Source organism: Oratosquilla oratoria, chromosome 4 (assembly GCF_046742065.1).
Source record: "Oratosquilla oratoria isolate Oo_2021 chromosome 4, ASM4674206v1, whole genome shotgun sequence".
Classification (NCBI taxonomy): domain Eukaryota; kingdom Metazoa; phylum Arthropoda; class Malacostraca; order Stomatopoda; family Squillidae; genus Oratosquilla; species Oratosquilla oratoria.
This window is the reverse complement of record NC_134780.1, coordinates 28,396,119-28,419,993: the sequence shown is the minus strand read 5'-3', so window position 1 is coordinate 28,419,993 and position 23,875 is coordinate 28,396,119.

The following is a 23,875-nucleotide window of genomic DNA, read 5'->3' as shown; positions in this document are numbered from 1 at the left end:
GTTTCTACAATTCCCATTATGTCTGGTTCTATTTCTTTCAAATAATCATTCAGCTCATTCAATCCTGTTATTAATCCATCTATATTTGTGTAAGACACTCTTAGTTTTCTGCCACTTCCATTGTGTTCTCTGTTTCCCTTTTGTTTTTCTATTGTACGTCGACTTTCTTTAGTTTCATATTCACTACTCTCCAATAGGATCTCTCTTTTTCTGACTCCGTTCTTATCTCGTTTTTTTCCTTAGCTTCAAGTCTTTTCTGTTTTTCTTCCTCTCTTTCCTCTTTATTCATTTCCCTTTTTATCCATACCTTTTTATATTGTTCACTTGTTGCTAGTTTCCCTGTTTTGGATAAGATATTCTCAGCCGTAGTTTGTGACCTGAATTTAATCTTAATTGGTCTGGTCTTGTCTGTACTATATTTCCCAAGCCTGAATTTCTCTTCGATTTGTTTCATTATTTCTGGTTCATCTTCCTGAACTAATTCTAGTAAATTTCTTACTTTTTCATTTTCCTCTTTGATTCTTGTGGTTCTATCTGGGTTATGTTTCTCTTCCATTCCTAATATGATTATACATTTGTTTCTGTCTGCTAAGTCTCTTCCTATATTCTCCTTCTGTCTCATCACTTTAATAACTGAGTTTTCAGTTTGTTCATTCATTTGCTGTCTGATTATGTCAGTGAATGCACCTTTGCTATTTTCTTGGATTTTTTTCCAACCCTCCTTGTTCTCCTTATTATTCTCCTTTAAGACTTTATTCTCTTCTTTTACTTCTTTTAACTGTTTTTATAATTCTTCAATCTCCTTAGTTAAGTTTTTGTTCACCTTCTCTAGTTCTTCCGATTTTTCAACCCTCTGTACAATGTTGTTAACATGACCGAACCTACGCTCCAAGTCCTCGATCATCTTATCGACCTTCTCTTCTAGTCTTCTTTAAATCACTGGAAAATATTCTCATCACTTTCTACTGTATTGCTCCTATCTATACTTCTAATCTTTACATTTTTATTAGACATTTCATCGTCACTCAGCTGGTCGGGGGGCCGTTTGTTTACCTTTCGCCTGTCTGTCTGGGCCAAGTCCTCTCCTTCCTCATTTCCTTCCATTTCCCTCAGCAATCCCTCCCCTTCTCTTTCCCTACTTTCCCACTACCCCACGAGCAATTTCCCCCCCACCCTGTAAATACAATAGGCACTTCTCTTTGCGTTGGGATCCACGAAACTTCAATTTTCTTCAGAACGTCTTCTAAGCCGTCCGTTCGTTGAAGTGTGTGTGTGTGTGTGTGTGTGTGTGTGTGTGTGTGTGTGTGTGTGTGTGTGTGTGTGTGTGTGTGTGTGTGTGTGTGTGTGTGTGTGTGTGTCATGACTGATTCTCTAGCTTTTGCCTCCCTAGAAGACGTTGACGAAGGTATGGGATACCTCAAAACCGCCATTCCACAAGATCCACCTGAAGCCGAGGAACTGTTCATGTACTTCGATCGTACTTATATTGGTGATCCTTTCGCCTGATTCAGCAACAAGTTTCCCATATCCAGTGATGCCCTGATAACCTCTGAGAATGCGTCACATTCCACCTATGTTTGCCCCCGACCTATGAAATGTGTATGACGCCACTGTAGTACAATGCGAAGGATGATAAATTCTTCAACCTCGTAGGTCTCTACCATCCTTCACTCTGTCACGTTATTGATTGGTTCCAATTTGAAAAAGCGGCAGTGAGCACCCTTATCCGGCAGGATGTTGTTGGCAACCCCCCCCCCCCTTAAGGAAGAGTTCATCGACGCTATGTACGGCTATAAGAACGCCTACGCAACTTGTGAGTTGCTCGGCGAAAGAACAAGAAGACTGACGGAGTACAAAAAAAAAAAGTACAACGGCGAGCCACAAAACTGATTCCAAATATAAAAAATAAATCATGCGAAAATCGGCTAAAATATATGAATCTGTTTTCCTTAAAATAGCGTAGACTCAGAGGTGACTTGATACAGGTCTTTAAGATTCTAAGGGGAATTGAAAACATCAAAAGTGACAAATTTTTCACACTGAATGAAAATCCGACAAAATATAATGGTCTCAAACTGTAAGGAAATAGATTTAATTTGGAAGGGGGTAGAAACAACTTCGCCAACCGTGTAGTTACTGAATGGAAAACTTCCTGCAGAGGCAGTGCAATGTAGTTCAGTTCGAAGCTTCAAGATTCGTTCAGATAAACACCTAGCAAGATGCTGTAATGCCTGTAATTTATTTTATATTATTTATTTATTTGTTTATTATTTGTCTGTTTGTTTATTATTATTTACCTGTTTTTTATTATTTAACCTTACCTATTTATTTATTTACTTATTGTATTATCATTTATATTACTAAAATTTTATTTATTTGTTTATTTATCTATCTACGTATCAATATCATATATTTTTTTGCATCCGACCTAGTTCTGGACCAAAAGTTCTCCTGTCGGCATGCTCCTCCTTTGTAATCCTTTGTGTTTCTTTTATGGCAGATTTTTAGAGGATTTAGCAACAACTGCTCATCCATTGCATGGACTGCTAAAAAAAGAAGTGCCATGTCACTGATCAGCACAATGTCAGGAAGCTGTTGAGCAAATAAAAAGGGAAATATCCCCTCCAGATTTCCTTGTACATTTTCAAAAGGATCTACTTATTATATTGGTCTGTGATCCATCGTCAGTAGGTGTAGGAGCCGTTCTGGGACATGCCATGCCGGTTGGTAGTGAGAGACCAACAGCATTTGCTTCTACGACATTGAACAGAGCAGAAATGAACTATTCTCAGATACAGAAAGAGGGTTTAGCATTAGTGTATGGAATAAAGAAATTCCACATGTACTTATATGGTAGACAACAGTTTACACTAGTAATATATCAAAAGCTATTGTTGGCTATATTGGGTCCCAAAGCAAGATTACCCACATTAGTAGCAGTTAGGTTACAGAGATGGGCAGTTATACTATCAGCATACAATTATTCAATTGGGTACAGACAAACTGTTGAGGTGGGGAATGCAGATGCACTATCCAGACTACCAGTGAACAAGGCTGCGGAAGTACATGGAAATAGCATTTTGGTGTTTGAATCATGTCATCTGGCTGTAAAAGATGACACAGTATCGTAGAATACTCGCAAAGACCCAGCGTTGTCACAAATTTTGCAAAGTGTTATTGCTGAAAGACCTTCAGTTATGATGAGTGAAGAATGTATACGATACAAAGATTTGTGGTCAGAACTCAGTGTTGAGCAAAACTGCATCCGGAGAGGTATTCGAGTGGTCATACCACAATCATTGAGACAAAGAGTATTGGAGGAAATCCATGCAGATAATCGAGGTAACCATTGCTTGATCGTTTGTATGGTGGCCAAAGGTAGACAGTGGCTTTGAAATTTTCATATAAAAAAGTGTACAATGTGCAGTACACCAAAATGAACCAGCAAGGTCCCGTTTGCATCCATGGGAATATCCCAAATACCCATAGAAAAGGTTACACACATATTATGTAGGTCCATATTTAGGTCAGTCTTATATGATTGTAGTAGATGCTTATAGTAAGTGGCATGAGGTAATTCCAACACAATCCACTACAGTTTATCTATTATTAAAGCTCTGATGTCAGTCTTTGCCACACATGGGCTGCCGGAACGCACTGTATCAGACAATGGACTCCAGTTCACTTCTTATGATTTTCAGGACTTCTTAACTGTAAACGGTATATATCATACTTTGTCAGCACCTTATCATCCAACTACTAATGGAGAAGCTGGAAGGTTTGTATAATCTTTCAAAAACTATATGAGGTGTAGACAAGCTACTGTATCAAATGTTACCTCATGTATATATTTCTTTTAGCATATAGAACTACTCCATGCTTCTACAGGAATACCACCTTCACAGCTCTTGATGGGAAGGAGACTTAGAAATAAACTTGATCTACTGTTACCAAACTTCCAGAGTAAAATGGAACATGTAGGCTGGGAACAACTCAGAGGCCAGAAGAAAGTGAAAGAGTTCCCAGAGTCCTCACCAGTTCTGGTACGGTCTTATGGCACAGAAGAGAAATAGACCAGCCACAGTTAAGAGTATATTGGGGAACATGCATTATCAAGTACAAGCAAAAGGAAATTCGGTAGTGAGACATGTTGACCAGTTAATTCCTTCATTTAGTAATAGCTGTGATACTTCTATAGAAGTTGCTAATGAGCCTATGGCAGTTTCAGCTACCCCTGTGCAACCAGAGGTCAAGGCTAGCAATTACGGTCATGTCAACGAACTAGTTGTTTCCTCAGGTAATGCCGATACTCCTCCTACTCACCTAGATTTGTAAGTCATTAACATGTGTGAGATGGGGGGCGGGGGGTTAAGAGGTCATAGTAGCAAATTGAGAAAGACTACATGCATAAAGGATGTGAAGAAATACGATTTTGCGTATAGATGCATAAATATCTGGAATAACTTAGAAAGTTATATAACCCAAGCTCAAACAATACACGAGTTCAAATCTAAATATGATAATTGGAAATCAGGGATATAGATTAAGTTGGAACTGTACATGAATTTGAGTCAAGGTATGTTAGAAAATTAGAGAATAGGAGATGGGACGATCGTTGCTTCTTTCCTGTATACTACAATTAGGTAAATACAATTAGGTAAACACACACACACACACACACACACACACACACACACACACACACACACACACACACACATATATATATATATATATATATATATATATATATATATATATGCAAAGAAATCACAAAACACACGTGATAAACTATTTTTGCAGAAACCACCGGGAAATTGAAAAAACAGATACCGAACGTTTTCGTCTATTTAGACATTTTCAAAGGTACAAAATATATATATATATATATATATATGTATATATATATATACATATATGTATATTAGAATTGTTTCATGTATTTGTTAGACTAGGTTAGGTTTAAGGGTCCCCTTAGTAAGTTCTTAATTTTGTAAACAGCCTGGTTGTAAACAGTCCGGTTTTGTAAAAAGTCTTTATAATTCGGGAGTGAAGCTCCCACGGGCTTTGGTTTGAGCCCGTTTGGTGGGTGATTTGACTTATGAGTGTGTGTGGGCCCAACCACACACACTCATACATTCACAAGATGTGCATACGTACATGAAATACGTATGCACATCTCAGTGAATGCACCCTACATAAGATGAACAGTGTATGCAGTAAACAGTGTGTTTTATCAATTGTGAAATAAATTTAAAGAGAGAAGGGGGGGGTGATTAAATGTATGAGTGTGTGTGGCTTTGGCCACGCCCACTCACACATTTGTTGGATGTGCATACCTATGTGAAATATGTATGCACATCCAGTCACCCTTCCTGACATGAACAAATGCAATATTATATAATTTTAGAGGGGGGGCTGACACTCCACCAGCCGACGCAGTTCGTAATCGCTAAGGTGGCGGCATAGGCGACGCACAAGACCCTCAGATGTTGTCGGAGGCCCTCTCCTCAGAAAAGCAGTTGCGGGGCAATGCTTGAGGTAGTGGTCAAGGGTGGCGGCAATGTTGGCATCTTCTTTCTTCCTGCGTGGGGTTGTTCTTGATTTGCCAGAAACAACGGTCCTCCAGCCGCAGACGGAAAAGCAGAGTTTCCACTTTTCTTGGTGTGGAGCGAGGAAGTACAAGGGGCTCATAGTCTGTGACTGCCCTGTACCACCTCGCCCACACCTCTGCCTCCAGTCTGTGCTGAAGGAACCGTTGTACCTGGTTAAGAGCCCTGGTGCGTAGGCGCAACTGATTTCTGCTAAGAGGGACGACAACATCGACTTCGGGTCTTTGGCGCGCCGCTTCTGCTGCGGCGTCGGCTAGCTCGTTACCTGGGACACCTACGTGGCTCGGCACCCAGTTGAGCGTAACACTCCTGCCTTGCTGATGCAGCTTCAGCAGGAGTGCTAGGATGGAGGTCAGTAGGCGTACATTGTCGCTAGGCTGTGTCGATTCTAAGCTGCCTAACAGAGACTGAATCCGTGTGGATCACCACAGGACCAGCACGAGATATTAGAGCATGCTCTAACGCTCCTTGGACCGCTATGGCCTCAGCTTGGAGAGTGGACGCGTGATCAGATACTCTCCTGCCGTAGGTCAAACCATCCGTCACGAAGGCAGCCCCCGCACTGCGAGGCCTGTTGGGGTCTACGGAGCCATCCGTGTAATAGACCGCCATTCCAGGTTCCGACAGTGCGCGAATGCCTTGTAGGGCCTGCGCTCGTACTCTTTCCTGGTCACATAACTTCTTCTTACTGGGAAGCTTTGTGACAACGAAGGTTGCAGGTATCGACAGCCATGGTGGTGGGGGCTTGAACTCTGGGTGTGGAGAGTCCCTACCCTTCTCAAGGCGTGTGCTTATATAGCTACGTAGTGATACGTAGATTCGTCTATGTACAGTAGTTTGGTATGCGATATCTTAGGTCTGTCAGCAGGTAATGCCCAGGTCGGGTCGTGTGCCCGGGATGAGGCAGTCCCAAAGAGATAGCCCTAAGCTAAACGTGCTTCCATTCTCCTCGTATTTGTACTTTTTATTGCTGCAGTGTGACTTAATCAATTCAGTTTACTGTGGAGAAGTTGAATCGTGTTTTCCGTGAAAGAATAACTGCTTCCCCTCGCGAAATCTAATGTCTTAGTTTATTGTGATGAGGCCGTGTATGTATAGTGATATTGTGATTGTGGCGCATTTACGGATTTATTATGAGCACAGTGTAGTGTATGTTGCTGTAGTAGTAAAATTGGGTTAGTGATTGTGTTCACATGGCGTACGATAAGTTTAGAAATAGATAGTGAATTAATTTTTTTGTGTATCTTTTCTTCCTCTGGAATTAGCCGCTCTCGGATGAGACCCAAAGGTTGTCACAGTTTCAATCTTAAGAATTTTGAAGAATCTTGTTCACTCAATTCCCAGCACCTTACAGGATTATACTGAGTAACCGTCATCACTGGGGATTAATGTAAGCACCCCGCACCCTCAACTCAGATAATCCCTGGTCTAAACGACATGGTACAGGGGGAGAGACTGAAGAAACTGAGACTTCCCACTTTGGAGGAGCGAAGAGAGAGAGGACATGATAATTGTATCTAAAACAGGTATTGACTCAGAGAAAATGAACAGACACGAATAACTAGTACTGACACTACAAACTTGTTTAAAAGATGCCAGAAAGTGTAGGTTTCCACATAGAAGTGTAGACATATTGAATAAGATGGATGGAGATATAACCCAAGCCAATACTATATAACAATTCAAGGCAAGGTTTGTCAAATGAAGGAAAAGAGACGGGACACCGTGAGCATAGCTCCAACCCCGTACACTACAACTTGGTAAACATTAGGTACAACGCGCGCGCGCACACACACATTTTCAGGATTAAAAATGTTTAGCCTCGTTGCACTGCAAGTTGGTACTCCTACCCTGGTGGCCAAGGAGTTGTGTGCGTGTGTTTGTGTGTGTGCGTTTGTGTGTATGTGTATGGCACGCCCTTGTATAAAATGTATGTTTAGACATTTAATGATTAGTCATGTTATTGTCCTGTCATGTATGTAATATGTATATACAATATATAAAATATTTCCTGTATGTTTTCTTTTGCATTTCTTGTTGCTATGCACTACTTATAGTTTCTTTGATGACGTTAACAACACGAAACGTTCAGTTCCTGCGGGAAAAGTGAGCTCGCCCGCTGATTGGTTGTGGCTTGAACTACCGTACGTATTGGCGTGGAGAAAACGTAGCTACTACCCTGACTATGAGGCGGCCCGGACGAGAACAGAGAGACATAAAGATAGAGCGAATACAAGAGAGAAGACTGAGAGCAGAGAGAAAACAAGAGAGAAGTAGACGACCACGCTTCATCTGAAAACTAAGTAGAATTTATCTACAACGTTGTTACAACTCAACTAAACAAGTCCTCTCGACCTCTTCAATTGCTTAGTGCAATCCCCAAGTACCGAAACCCGTGAACTGATAATATCCACGCGAAGTGCAAGGCATCGTATTCCAAGTAATTTCTGATATCTTCTACACGACACGAAAATGAAGTGTATCCTACCCTCTCTGTGCCAGTTATAAATGTACAAACAAGTCCATCTCAAGTGTCTTCCCCTACTACCATAGGTCATCGCGCATATGTTTGACTCACTTGTTTGTTCCTGAGACATTAAGGTTGTTCCAGACGATTCTTCGTTGGAGTGTCTTCTAACTAGGGTCTTGACAAGTTCTTAGTGCTGCCTACAAGATCAAAGCTGGTTACACCGTCCTCATTTCCAGGTCCTACGTGAAGCCTACATAAACTAAGATAACCTGGTAAATTCTTAAAGTATCAATTTATGATATACATACATACATACATACATACACACAGATATATATATATATATATATATATACATATTGATGATATTCAAATACTTATAATTATTCTGTGCATTACGTTATTTACTTCCTATGTCCCATGCATATAGAATGTGTTTTACATATGTAAATAATAAATAATTTTAACGACGAGTTTGGTTAACGGTTAACCTAACAATAGCGATCCGCACAGTTCCTAGAAATAGAAACAAACATTGGTATGACGTCACATGTCATTGCGGACAAATGTACCTGTACGCCTCGCAACAGTATTCATTTTCTTGTGAAAAATATCCACAATTATCGGCTATTTCGACGGGATCCACATCAATTCAACTTCTCAAAATGCCAGCCACTACCCGTCTCGGTAGCCGACGGGGTTGAATAAATTCTCCTCTACGTTCATTCAATTCTGATGATATGGAAGGACCATTCTATCAATCCCTGATTGATGACGGAACTCAGAATTAAGGACTTTAAAGACCACTTCGAGGTGAAAGGAAATTAGCAATACTGCATTTCGTTTCTTAAATACACGATATGGATTTTCTGTTTCGTCAATATTTGAATTTATCAACCCAGTCCTTATTTACACAAATATTGTCTCGAGTATCAATATGTTAATTTATCTATATACAACAAACTTTCACACACACAACCCGTGGCGTATTGGTAGAGTTCCCGGCCGTCCCTACGGCAGTCCGGGTTCGAATCCTGCCCAGGGCTGTGATAATTTCACTATCGCTCCGCTACGAGTCGTTACTCCAACTCCCGTGGGTGGGGAGTTGGATTTGTGTGTGCATGTAAGGTCACAGCATTACCCATAGATCGGTCATATATGAGCTCTGAGCTCTTTTCCGGGAGGGAAATAGCTGTCGATCATGAGTCCAACACGTGATCACACACACACACACACACACACACACACACACACATGAAGGGCACATAAATACTCGATAGAGAGGACTTGTTAAAATGGGACAAGAGAAACACAAGAGAACATGGAAAGAAAAAAAAAACATAGCTATAGAAGAGATCTGAAGAAAAACAGTTTTCCATATAGAGTGGACACTTGGAACAAGCTGGACGAAAGAATAGTGTGCGCAAAAACCATTCATGAGTTTAAGAGCAAACTAGACACTGCGAGATATAAAGGCGGGACCTCACGAGCGTAGCTCCCCTTCCCGCAAAATACAACTAGGTAAATACACACACACGGCTCCATCGTATGAAACCCTGAAAGGATTGGAGAACATTGACAAATGTGTCTTGTTTGAATACAGCGTAAGCAGTACAAGATCTAACACATGCAATTTAAGAAAATAAAGGGACTGGAGAACTCTAGTTCGAGCAAATAATTTTATTGTGAGAGTTGTGAATTTATGGAATACCCTTCCAGAGGATGTAGTCACCGCCCTATCAGTGAACTAAGAAAGACTCGATCACTGACCCTGGGCAACTGACCAGTGAGAACACATAACAGCTATTGTGAAAATAGATGTGCCGGAAATATCGTACACATGTACTAGAGACATGATCATTAGTGATTTAGACAATTAAATTGTACATAATTAAATTGTACATAATCACGTGATCTGGTGAAGTTTATTTAAACATTGACGATATCGTTAACTCCCCCCCCCCTCCCAAGATGTGTTAAAAAGATGGGAGTCACATAATATATTCTCCCGTTAAAATGGAATAGATAAGCTTGACAAACTACGTCTAGAAGGTCAGTACACACACACAAACACACACACACACACACACACACACACAGACACACACACACGTACACAACAAAAACAAAATACAAGAAATGACTGAAAAAATCAAAGAGAACTTAGGTGAGGAAAGTATCCAAAAGATTAAGAAATGGAAGGTAAACATTGCAAATAAAGAAATTGTTTTCAAGGAAATAGTCTAACAACAAATGCAGGAAAATGCAAAAGACACAATTATCCAAATAATGAAAAAGCAAATTGGGTCAGAGACACAGTGGATAGGAAAAAATGTATTGTGGTATATGGACTAAAAGAAAAACATGGTCTGGCGAGGTACATGAGAGAAAAAGAAGAAAAAGAGACAGCAATAGCAATCCTAAAAGAAATTCAGGATGGAGCCCAAGATGCAAGGAAAGACGTAGACGATGCATATAGGATTGGTCACTATTCTAAGGATAGAAATCGACCCCTAAAGATAAAACTAAGATCACAAATGGTAGTAGAAGACATATTTGAAAAAATAGGTAATTTGGCAAGGAGTGAAAAGTACAATAAGGTATGGATAAAAAGAGAAATGAGTATTGAGTAATTAGAAAAAGAGAAGACACTAAGAGATGAAGAAAAAAAAATAGAAAAAAAAAAAAAAAGCGAAGAGAACGGAGACCGAAAGCAAGGAATTCTATTGGAAAGTAATCGAAATGAGACTGAGGAAAGGGTACATCAGAATGGGCGAACCAAAGAAAAAATAAATAAATAAAATAAAATAAAGTGGCCTATATCAACATCGACGGATTAATTTCAAGACTGAATGAACTTAATGATTAACTGCTAGAAGAAAAACCAGACATAATGGGAATTGTGGAGACTAAACTAAGGGGTGAAATACCATCCATCGATGTTGGACATGGACTATACAATTACTGGACTATAAACAGAGACAAGAAACAGGGAGGAGGAATCATGTCCTTGGCCAAGAAAAACTTGAATGTGACAAAAATTGCGGAGGGCAAAGGTAATGTAGAACTGATCATGATAAAAGTCGAAGACAAGAACATGAAAAGTAGAAAGTTTGTGGTGACTTATGTGCCCCAAAAAACGAACGCTTGGAAAGAGAACGAGCATACGAAAATGCTAGAAGATACAAGGCAATAATTAAATGAGATAATAATGGGCGGGGGTAATCTGGTAGTTATGGGGGACTTCAAATGCAAGGGAATCTCTTGGGAGAACATGACAGTGAGAGGAGGAGAAGACTTGTGGGGTAATGTACTACTGGATATGACCATGGAATATACAATGACTCAGTGGGTTAGTGAAAACACCAGATAAAGAAATAACGAGGAGCCGTCGAAACTAGAAATAATATTTACAACAAAACCTGAAATTGTGGATAAAATCCAATACAAGACACCAATTGGAAAGAGTGACCATATACTCATCGAGACTGAACTAAAGGAAGAAATATACATGGAGAGAAATGAGCACAGGAAAGTAAGATTGATGTACAACAAAACGGACATTGGAAAACTAAAGAAATTCTTCCAGAATGCAAACTGGGAAATTTTCTACATGGAAGAGACAAAAGTGGAAGAGAAATGGGATATCTTGATGGATAATTACAATGAAGCTAGACAGAATGTACAATAAATGCTGGTTCAACAAAAGATGCAGTGAGGCAAAAGATAGAAGGGACAGAGCTTGGAAAAGATGGAGAAAATATAAAAAAAAAAAAAAAAAAAACTGGAAAATGGCAAGTATATATATAAACTATAGAAATGAGTATGTTAAAGTGAGATGAGAGGGAAAAAGGAACCATGAAAAGGATATTATAGATACATCCAAAGAGTAACCCAAGCTATTCTATCGATACGTGAATGGTAAACTTAAAAACAAACAGGAAATGGTGAAACTACGCCAAGGTAATATAGAATACACAGAAGAATTAGAAATGGCCGAAGTCATGAATAATCACTTCAAATCTGTCTTCACTAGAGAGAAAGCACAATATTGGGACGAAGGAAATGAAAGGCGATCTCCTCCATGAGCGAGATAATAATAACACAAAAAGAACTAATGAAACATCTACCAAACCTTGATGTCAGGAAATCACATGGCCCGGATGGAATTGCAAATTGGATTCAAAAAGAATGCAAAGAAGAACGGACAAAATACATAACATAATAAGTTGCTCACTTAAAGAAGGAAAAACACCTAAAGACTGGAAAGATGCTAGCATTGTACCAATATATATAGGAGGAAACAAGGAGGAACCAACTAACTACAGGCCAGTCTCACTAACAAGCACTATAGCCAAAATTTGTGAGAAAATCATCAAGAATAGATGAGGAAAACACCTGGAAGACAACAATATAATAAACCAAAGACAGTTTGGGTTCAGACAAGGAAGATCATGTACCACAAACTTAATATGTTTCTACTCAAGATTAATAGACATAGTGCAAGAAAGGAATGGATGGGCTGATTGTGCCTTTCTGGACTTACAAAAAGTTTTTGACAAAGTACCACACAAAAATTATAAAAAAAAAAAAATGGAACATACAGGAGGGATACAAGGGAACCTACTAAAATGGATGGAGGACTTCCTGATTGGTAGAAATATGAGAGTAGTGCTCAATGAAAAATATTCAGGTTGGAAAGAGGTGATCAGTGGAATACCGCAACGATTTGTATTGGCCCCAATAATGTTTGCTATTTATGTGAATGACATGGATGATGATGTGAAATGTTATATGAGCTTCTTTGCAGACGACGCCAAACTGTTAAGGAAAGTAAAAACTGAAAAGGATTGCGAATCACTGCAGGAAGACCTGAATAAGGTATGGAACTGGAGTCAGAAATGGGAAGTGGAACTCAATATTAACAAGCGTAGCATAATGGAGTTTGGAAAAAGCAAAAATAGAATATCAGGACAATATAAAATTGGAACCAAGGAGGTAAAGAAGGAGAGATGCGAAAAAGATTTGGGTGTAATTATCTCAAACGACTTGTCCTATGATAAACAGATAAACAAAATTGTCGGAGAATCCTAAAACTTGCTAAGATCAATAAAAGTGGCATTTACATATTTGGACGAAGACATGATTAAAAAAATATTGGTCACACTGATAAGGCGTAGACTAAAATATGCGGCGACATTGTGGTCACCCACTACCAAAAAGAATATAAAGAAAATACAAAGAATCCAGAGAGCAGCCACAAAAATGGAACCTGCACTTGCAAACTTGTCATGTGAGGAGAGATTGGCTAAACTGGAGTTACCGATTCTGGAGCAAAGAAGAGAGAGAGGTGACCTACTGACCATCTGCAGAATTATGAGGGACACAGGAATAATCGATAGAGAGGACTTGTTAATGAGTAAAAGCAGCAATGACTGCAACAGCTCTGTAGGGAAGAGGCTAAACGCAGAGTATGGGAGTCCAATATATTTTACGTTTCGCCCAGCAGGGCTTCTTCAGAAATAACATCGATGAAAAACATTTTACTCCTTATATAGCCCGAGCCTTGCGGGGAGAAACAAGCAATTTGCGCAAATTGTGTGTACACCATTTTAATGTTTGTATCTCCCCGCAAGGCTCGGGCTATATAACGAGTAAAATGTTTTTCATCGATGTTATTTCTGAAGAAGCCCTGCTGGGCGAAACGTAAAATATATTGGACTCCCATACTCTGCGTTTGGCCTCTTCCCTACAGAGGACTTGTTAAACTGGGACAAGAGAAACACAAAAGGACATAGAAAGAAAAAAAAACATAGCTACAAAAGAGATCTGAAGAAAAACAGTTTTCTACATAGAGTGGTGGACACTTGGAACAAACTGGACAATGAAATAGTGTGCGCAAAAACTATTCATGAGTTTAAGAGCAAACTAGACACTGCGAGATACAAAGGCGGGACACAGGAGCGTAGCTCCCCTCCCCGCAAAATACAACTAGGTAAATACAACTATACTCGCTGCATCGAAAAGTGGCCGTTAGGGCGGAGCACGGGGATTCCCCCTGTGTGCCACATATAATTATCTTATAATTTAGTTTTATTTTATAACTTTATAATTTTATTTTATAATGTTGCCACATATAATTATATTATAATTTTTTGTCACACACCACCACTGAGGTAAAAATCAAAGCAATGTTTTCTATACAAAGGTTTCGTTTCCTCGAGCCGTAGATATGACATATGAGCGGTAGAGAGCGACGTTGCCACTCCATCTCTTCTCTGGCCACGCCCTCACACTGCATTCAGAAAACATTGCTTCCACACGCACGTTCTCGCCATGGATAAATACATTATATATATATATATATATATATATATATATATATATATATATATATATATATATATATAGAGAGAGAGAGAGAGAGAGAGAGAGAGAGAGAGAGAGAGCGGGCGGGCGGGTGAGCCGTGCGGGCCGTGTTATCTGTGGAGATGTGGCACCACCGGTGAATTCCTTAACCCCGCCTTAGCGGTCACTTCTCGTTGCGTCTACTATAGGTAAGGTAAATACGCACACACACACACACACACACACAAACATAGCTCCCCTTCCCGTATAATACAACTAGGTAAACACACACACACACACACACACACACACACACACACACACACACACACACACACACACACACACACACACACACACACACGACACGTTCATGTAGTAGGACCAGACTTATTTTGAAACAAATTTAAAATCCCCTTGGCAATTGAATGATTTCCCTGGCCTAGCATGCCTAATCAAATAAATGAGATTTGAATTTGCTGCAGCCTATGCAATATGCACTGCATAGCATTCCATTAGGAGGCCCCCGTAAACTGCGGCCTCTGTCCATTTCAACATAAATAAACACTGATACAGTACGGCAATGGGTAATGTGATACATGGAGAAAATAGATTGAAACAAAGCCTAGACATACTATGAATAGAGCAGGCCGGCCGTATGATGCCGCGGAAAATTGACTTACCTTTCCACACATTCGGCTTTGTTTCCACTCGTTTTTAGTCCTCGACACTCCAGCCAACATTTCAGTTAAATGTTGGAATAACGTTTAATACATTCAATGTCGATCCTGGCCCCAAGTGCATCGCCCTTTAACAATAAAACCTTTGGAAATGAGTTGCATGTCGTTATTGTTACTCTCTTTTCGTATACAAAATTCACTGCGTTTGTCCGCCACTTAGTAGTTTGGCCAACTGCCGATAGAGAGCGTGGTAACTGTGACGTCAACACTGCGGTTTGCTATTCCCTGAGCCATTCGTGCGAGCTGCTCAAGGCTACACACTTTTTTTTTCTTTTCTGTGTCGTGATCAGCCTAGCCCATAGGTTAGTCGTGACAATGTGTGTATGTGTGTGACAAAGCCTTCAATATACAATGCATCATTGATGAGGAGATCTATTAATGGACCATTTGATCCAAATACTGTTCATAGAACACCAGTATTACTTGCCGCCTCTTGTAGTTTTTTTCATAGTTCACGCCTCATTTTTGTATGACGTTCAAAAACCAACATAGTCACGGGAGTAAAATTTATAACAGATGTATTGGCTTTAGGAGAGGGGATTTTTACTGTCACAGCTTATACAGTCATGAGTTACAGGACTGGGTGTTAGTCAGTCTTTTTTATAATTTTCACAATGATTTTCTGACAAAAGGCCAGGGGATTATTTAGAGGGGCTGGCGGTGGGGGCGGTTATCTTGATCGAATAAAATCACTTGGTCGGTGGCAGCCACAAAAAAAAAAAAAAAAGGTTGAGCGTGAACGAATTTGAATGCTACTTTTACTGATTCCATATGCAGATTCTTTCACGTGAACTAGCTGGGTGTATGTTGGTATGATGAACGTGACTATAATTAAAGCCGGACAGTATGTCGATATGCATTAGACACAGGATGGTGAAATATCGAGACGGCTATGGTGGTTTCGGAATATGCTAACGTGTGGAAGGGAGACTTGCATTACTAGCGTGGTGTCAGTATGGTAGCGTGTCACCTGTCGGCTCATACTGAAGCCCCAAAGTGCGCTAATACCATTAGACTCCCTCCTCCCTCTTTCTCTTCCACTTCACCATTTTCTCTACATGCCCCTCCCTCCTTCTTGCCCCCCTCCCGCCCTGTTTCTTGTCTGGCGCGACATGCAGTTGCCTCTGTGATTGTGTGTGGTTGCGTCGTGATCAGTACCGGTCAGATCTAGTGTGCCCCATTTATTCGCCTAGGGCACCTTCCTGTTGGGACCTTTCTCTTTGTGAAAAAAAGAAAAGAAACTTGATCCGTTTATTTACAACAGGCGCCCCTGGGACTTTTCTTTTCAAAAGACATCTATTGTCTTCCATACGCGTTATCCCAGGGTTTTGGCGAAATCTACAGTTTCTCTCATTTCATTTCACACATCCTTCACTTCCACCCCACACCCATATTAGCGTTAATTGCTCCGTTCTGTTCACTGACGGATTTACGTTATAATTGTCTCCATTCTTTTTTTTTTCTTTTTTTTTTTACCCTCGTGACCAACCCGGCCTGCCCTAGAAAACATTGTTACCTTGCTTGCAACTTGTAACAGCCACTGGGTTCCCAATGCCTACGCACCTTCCTCAGAGATCCCACAACACAGTGCTTTCACTTGCACTAGGACTCGCCAGGTGACGTTTTCTGTGACGGTGACTGAAACCTTTGCGAAGACCAGCAGGAGTGAAGGGAAGTGCCTAGCGAATCAAGACGGGAGTTATCGTCAGTGGCAACAGAGCCTCGAGGAGTCGTGTTGTCACAGCGATGTAAAAAGTGCCACGTGAAACAAGCGCAGGACTGATCAGAGGGAAGGGGACTTGAATGTCAACTTGAAGGAATAGGTACACGAGAGGAAAGTACACTTATTTTGAGGAGATATTATGTGAATGTACTTCTGTTGTTTTGTTTTTTTTTACTGAACGCGCGCGTGCGTGTCTGCATATATATGATTACATGTGTTTGTGTGTGTGTACATGTGTGTATGTGTGTTTGTGTGCGTATATGACTATCAGTATGTGTGTGAATGTGTGTGCGATTCACCACAGTCCTAGATCATTGTTGGTGATGTGATTCACCACGGTCTTGGATCACGTGTTGGACTCGTGATCGACAGTTATTTCCCCTCCCGAATGAGAGCTCAGAACTCATATATGACAAATCTATGAGTAATGCTGTGACCTTACACGCACACACACACACCCAATACTCCGCCCACGAGAGTTGGAGTAACGACCCACAGCGCAGCGACACTGAAATCATTTCAGCCCTGTGAGGGATTCGAACCCGGACCGCAGTGGTGTGTATATGTGTGTATTTATCTCATTTTATCTAGCTAATTGTAGTATACAGAAAAAGAGCAGTCTTGTTCTCTCCAAATATCATAACTTTTGTCAGTCATGTATGGTTGTAACTTATTACTATCTAATTGTGTGTGTGTGCGTGTGTGTGTGTATTCACCTTGGTCTTTGGATCACGTGCTGGCCTCGTGATCGACAGCTATTTCCCTCCCGGAAGAGAGCTTAGAGCTCGTATGACCGATCTATGGGTAATGCTGTGACCTTACACGCACACACACACACACACACACACACCCAACTCCCCGCCCACGAGAGTCGGAGTAACGATTCGAAGCGCAGCGATACTGAAATTATATCAGCCCTGAGCAGGATTCGAACCCGGACCGCCGTAGTGTCAGGGACTCTACCAACCGCGTCACCGAGTCGTGTGTGTGTGTGTGTGTGTGTGTGTGTGTGTGTGTGTGTGTGTGTGTGTGTGTGTGTGTGTGTGTGTGTGTGTGTGTGTGTGTGTTTGTGCGTGCATGTGTTTACCTAACTGTATTAACCTAATTATAGTATTCAGGAAAGGATCAACGATCGTTGAGTCCCTTCTCTGATTTTTTATCATACCTAGCCTGATATCCATCTGCAGTTACAACTTCGTTTATATTCTTGATTTCCAATTATATCATATTTAGATTTGAACTTACGTATTATTTAAGCTTGGGCTATATCACCTTCTAAGCTATTCCACGTATCTATGCATCTATATGAAAAACTATTTCTTCGCATCTTTTACATATGTGGCCTTCCTTAATTTACTTCCATGACCTTTTAGAGACCTCCCATCTTTAATCAGGAGGTCCCTTTTGTCATTGCAATCTATCCCCATTAGTGAACTGAACAATGTTATCATATCACCTCTTTCTCTTCAATCTTTCAAAGTTGGCAGACCCAGTGCTTTTAGTCTCTCCTCGTATGGTTTATCTGCTAGGCTGGGGACTAGTTTGGTTGTTGTCCTTTGTATTCTCTCATTCTTGCTTATATCCTTCACTCTGTATGAGGACCATACCACTGACACATATTCCAGTGTTGGACGTATCAGGGTTTCGATGAGTTTTTCCATCATCTCTTCATCCGTATAGTGGAACGCCACTTATTGTCTGCTGTCGTCTGCATCCCACAATCCTGCTGATACCTCTTTTGCTACTGTAATGGGTTCACTTCTCAAGGAATAATTTAAGCATGTTTTTTGCCAGTTGCCCATCTACGGTACTTTGGGTGTGTGTGTGTTTACCTGATTTGATATACGAGGCTGGAGATATGTTTATGGGGTCCAATCTCTATATTTTCTCAAAAATTGCCTTACTTTAGATTATCATGTCCGCTTGAATTACTTCTAATTTGTTCAACAAAATGATACGTCTGTGTGGAAAGATATATTTCGTAACGTTTTGAATCGCTTTTATGATTATATTATATACCATTGTCTCTTCTATCATGGGTTCATTTCTCAAAATTTGCATCTTTGATACAATTGAAATTGTTCATTTCTATCTTCATTAATAAACGTTATATACTGTAGGTCTTGCTGTAGTAATTGACAATCCCTTTTACCGTTCACTCATTACTGGCACCATCACAGCCTTGTGGTACCTTATTTGTCGTTTTTCTCCAGTCTGACATCTCATCTTTTACCACTGTTCGCATGGGCCTATATTTCAGTTTATCTTTCATCTATTCCAGGGTACTCTAACATTTTTTAACTTTCCTTAGAGGAAAGATATGCGAATTGTCATTCCAAGTGATTGTGAATCGAGCAGGATGTTCAGGGTTCGCGTCCTGATTGGTCCGTTTTTTTCATTGACATAACCTTACATATAAAACAATATGAAATCAGTTGGTGTATCTTACCACCCCCCCCTTTATATTATATATCATATATTATATATGTTATGTATTGTATATTACATATAATATATATTAAATATTACATATATATTATGTATTGTATATTGTATATTACATACTACACTTACATTCTGCTTATTATATATATTATATACACATATTGTATATTATATATATAGCATATATAATATCATCTATTATACATCATGTTATACATCATACATATTATATACTATAAATTATATATATCATATATTATATAATACATATCATATATTATATAATACATATCATATATCATTATCATTTTATATTATGTACAACAGTATATGATATATATATATATATATATATATATATATAATTTATTATGCACTATATATTTTATATTATGTATTATATGATATTTTTCATATGAAATATATACTATATATCATATACATTATTATACATTACATATTATATATCATGTATTACATAGGACAGCGTTTTTATTTTATTTTTTCTGTTGTCATGTTTTTTGGATTGAATCTAAGTAAGCTGGTTATGATGAATGAAAAAATTATAATAATTTTGGTCAATCAGCTCAGATTATCGAATTACACTGAAGATTGTTAAAACAATGTTTTCATTCAAAATGCTGATTTTCTTATAATGACTTAGTATCAAAGTTATAAGATAAGGTTAATAATGACTAAATGTTATAATATTTTTTATTAACATTGAAAATATGCAGGAATATACATCAATGTGGAAGAAAAGACTTTTTCAATGATTTTCTCTTGTGTTTTTCACCAGGCAAGTCACGTTTCAGACACCAACAGTAATCTGCTAACATGTTTATGTCCCATCGTCCCTGATACCTTTCTTCCATAGTGCGAATGTCTTGGTGGAACCTTTCACCTTGTTCTTCGCTGTAGTCTCCACAGTTATCAGGAAAATAATCCAGATGCGATCTTAGAAAATGCATTTTTACTGACATACGTGCTCCCAGAGCCTTAAAACTCTGCATCAGTTCTTGAACAATGAACACGTATTCTGAACTTCTTTTGTTTCCAAGGAAATTGTTCACAACTGATTTGAAGGCTTGCCATGCATTCCTCTCTGTTTCACTCAATACTCTGTCGAACTGTTCATCCTTCATTAAGCTTCTAATCTAAGGACAACTGAAAATAAATGCTGAACTTTCATTATAAAACTATTTCCTTATACAAACCTTATATAAATCTTAAGGATACTACAGTAAGATTCTTACGGTGGTATTCTTAAAAAAAATCTTTTCTTATACAAATCTTATATAAATCTTTGGAAGGGAAAGATTTATATAAGGAAAGAATTTTTTAAAGAATAACACCATAAGTGGTAGTCTTAAAAGATATTTCCTTATAAAAATCTTCCCCTTCCAAAGATTTATATAAGGAAATATAGTTTTTAAGAATACCACCGTAAATTCCTTGTTATGTCATTCAGTTGTGCTTGACTAAAAGGCTTTGGTTGGTATCGGGGATACGATGCAGAGGTGTCCATATCTTCAAGCTGGTTATCACTGTCTTCAGCGATATCTATGTCCTTGGGTACACTTGGTACTGGAATTTCTGGACCATGAGGCACTGGCTTTCTGGCAGATGGGATATCAGGATACACAACATGGTGCTTGTTCTTCTTATTTACACCTGTAAATTTCATATAGGTAAAATGTCAAAGTAAGTCCCACGGGTTTTTATAATTGTTAGACATGTCAATATATATATATATGTATATATATTATATATATATATATATATATATATATATATATATATGTATATTTATATAAAGATACATTAATAAGAGTATCGACTCTAAATTATCGTTATTATTTTCAAATATGAGGTTACCTTGAAGGTTAGTCATGCAGAAATAGCAATACATGATCTGTTCCTTCTCTCCACACCATGGGGACACCAAAAGGTCGTCTTGCCCTTACTCCAACGTCGTAAACTTTCAACACATTTTCTATAGCATGTATAAGGAGCTAAACTTCCATTCTGATCTCCAATTCGGATTCGAAAATAGGCATGATAACATGGTTTTACAAACTGAGTAATTTTCGAATGTTGATCAAGCATTCTTACTTTGCCATAAATGTAGCAAACCCGTTTCGATAATTTTTGGATCTCCTTCTTTTTATTGTCAAATCCCTGCAATAGAATTAATGAATTATAAAACACGCTCTCACATGCGTGTGCCTGTGCGTGACTTACAAGGCTGTGCACCTCCCATTCCTACATTGTCTGAACGAGCATAGTCATCTGTTGAAATAACAAAAAATGTGACAACACAGCCAAACAAATAGTTGCCTAAGGTCCTTGAATGGATATCAGAACCTTTATATGGTAACCAATTATTTTTTCTTCATTACGTAATTAGATAATAAATTTGTACAACTTTTTCAGAGAACTATTTCGCTATTTGTGTAAAGTAACTAATAATAGAACTATACAAAAAATGGAAAAATAGTGTGAAAACTAGAACTGATCAAAGAAAACGGATTTCGAATTTGAATTCAGCAAGTTGAATTTACTTGGAATCAGTAAAAAAATATTGACAACAAAAATGACGCAGATCAGTGTTATATATTATATATCATACATCATACATCTTACATATATATTACTTATCATACATTGTACATTATATAGTGTATATCGTATGTTATGTATTGTATAAAATATATTATATATAAAATATTATATATTATATATACAATATATGAAATATGATATATGATATATATGGTACGATATAAAATATATGTATAATATATCATGTATAATATATAATATATGATATGTAATATATAATATACAATATATAATATGTAAAATAATATATATGATATATAATATATAATGTGTAATGTGTTATATATATATGATATATATTATATAATATAAAATGTATAAGTAATATATGATGTATAATATATAATACATAATATATAATTTATGATATATGATAGAGTATAATATATAATATATGTAATATATAATATACAATATATAATATGTAAAATAATATATATGATATATAATATATAATGTGTAATGTGTTATATATATGATATATATTATATAATATAAAATGTATAAGTAATATATGATGTATAATATATAATACATAATATATAATTTATGATATATGATAGAGTATAATATATAATACAGAATATATAATATATAATATATATGTAATATATAATATATAATATATGTATAACATATAATATATGATATATAGTATATAATATATAATATATAGTATATATAACATATAACATGTAACATAATATATAGTATATAACATATAACAAATGATATATAATATATAATATATAATATACATATATATAATATATAACATATAACATATAATATATAATATGTAATAACAAAAATATAATATATAATATATAATATGTAATATATAATATACAATGCATAATGAATACAATATATAATATATATATATTAAATATGATATATAGTATATCATATATAATATGTAATATATAATATATGATGTATAATATGTAATGTATGATATATAATATATGATATACAATATATACCAGAATATAATATATAACATATAATGTATAGTATATAGTATATAATATATAATATATAACATATAATATATAATATATAATATATAATATATAATACATAATATATAGTATATAATATATGATATATGATACATAATATATAATACATAATATATAATATATAATATGCAATATATGATATATAATATAATATACAATACATAATATATAATATACAATATATGATATATAATATATGATATATAATATATAATATATATATATTATATAATATATGATATATAATATATAGTATATAGTATATGATATATAATATACTGTATAATATATAATATATAATATATATGTAATATATAATATGTAATACAGTATATAATATATGATATATAATATACAATATATAATATATAATACATACATATACCAAAGACTTTTCCCCCCTTAAACGGAGGGTAGCCAAAAAAAAGGCATAGAAACCACTCTTACCCATTCCATTCCCTACATATTCCACTCCCCTCCACCCTCCTCTCTCCCTCTTATCTTGGCACCTCCTGGATGATGGGTCATCCCTGCATCCTGTCCACTGCCCTGGGTCGGAAGCAGTGTCGCAAGACACAGTATCCACTGTAATGCAGAAAAGGAGAAGACGGGGAGAAATTCCTTCGGGCTGCGTCAATTTTTTTTCTCATTTTTACTTCAAACCATTCACTCTCTCCATTTCTAATCCTAACACAAGCTCTACTACTCTCATAAAAACTCTTGACTGCTCTTAACAGCTTTCCTCCTATCCCATATATCTGCAGTACTTCCCACAGTGCCTTCCTGTCTACCCTGTCATAAGCCTTTTCCAGATCCATAAAAGCCCAAAAACAACCTTATCTTTTCCTATAGCTTTCTCACATATCTGTCTTACCACAAAGATCTGA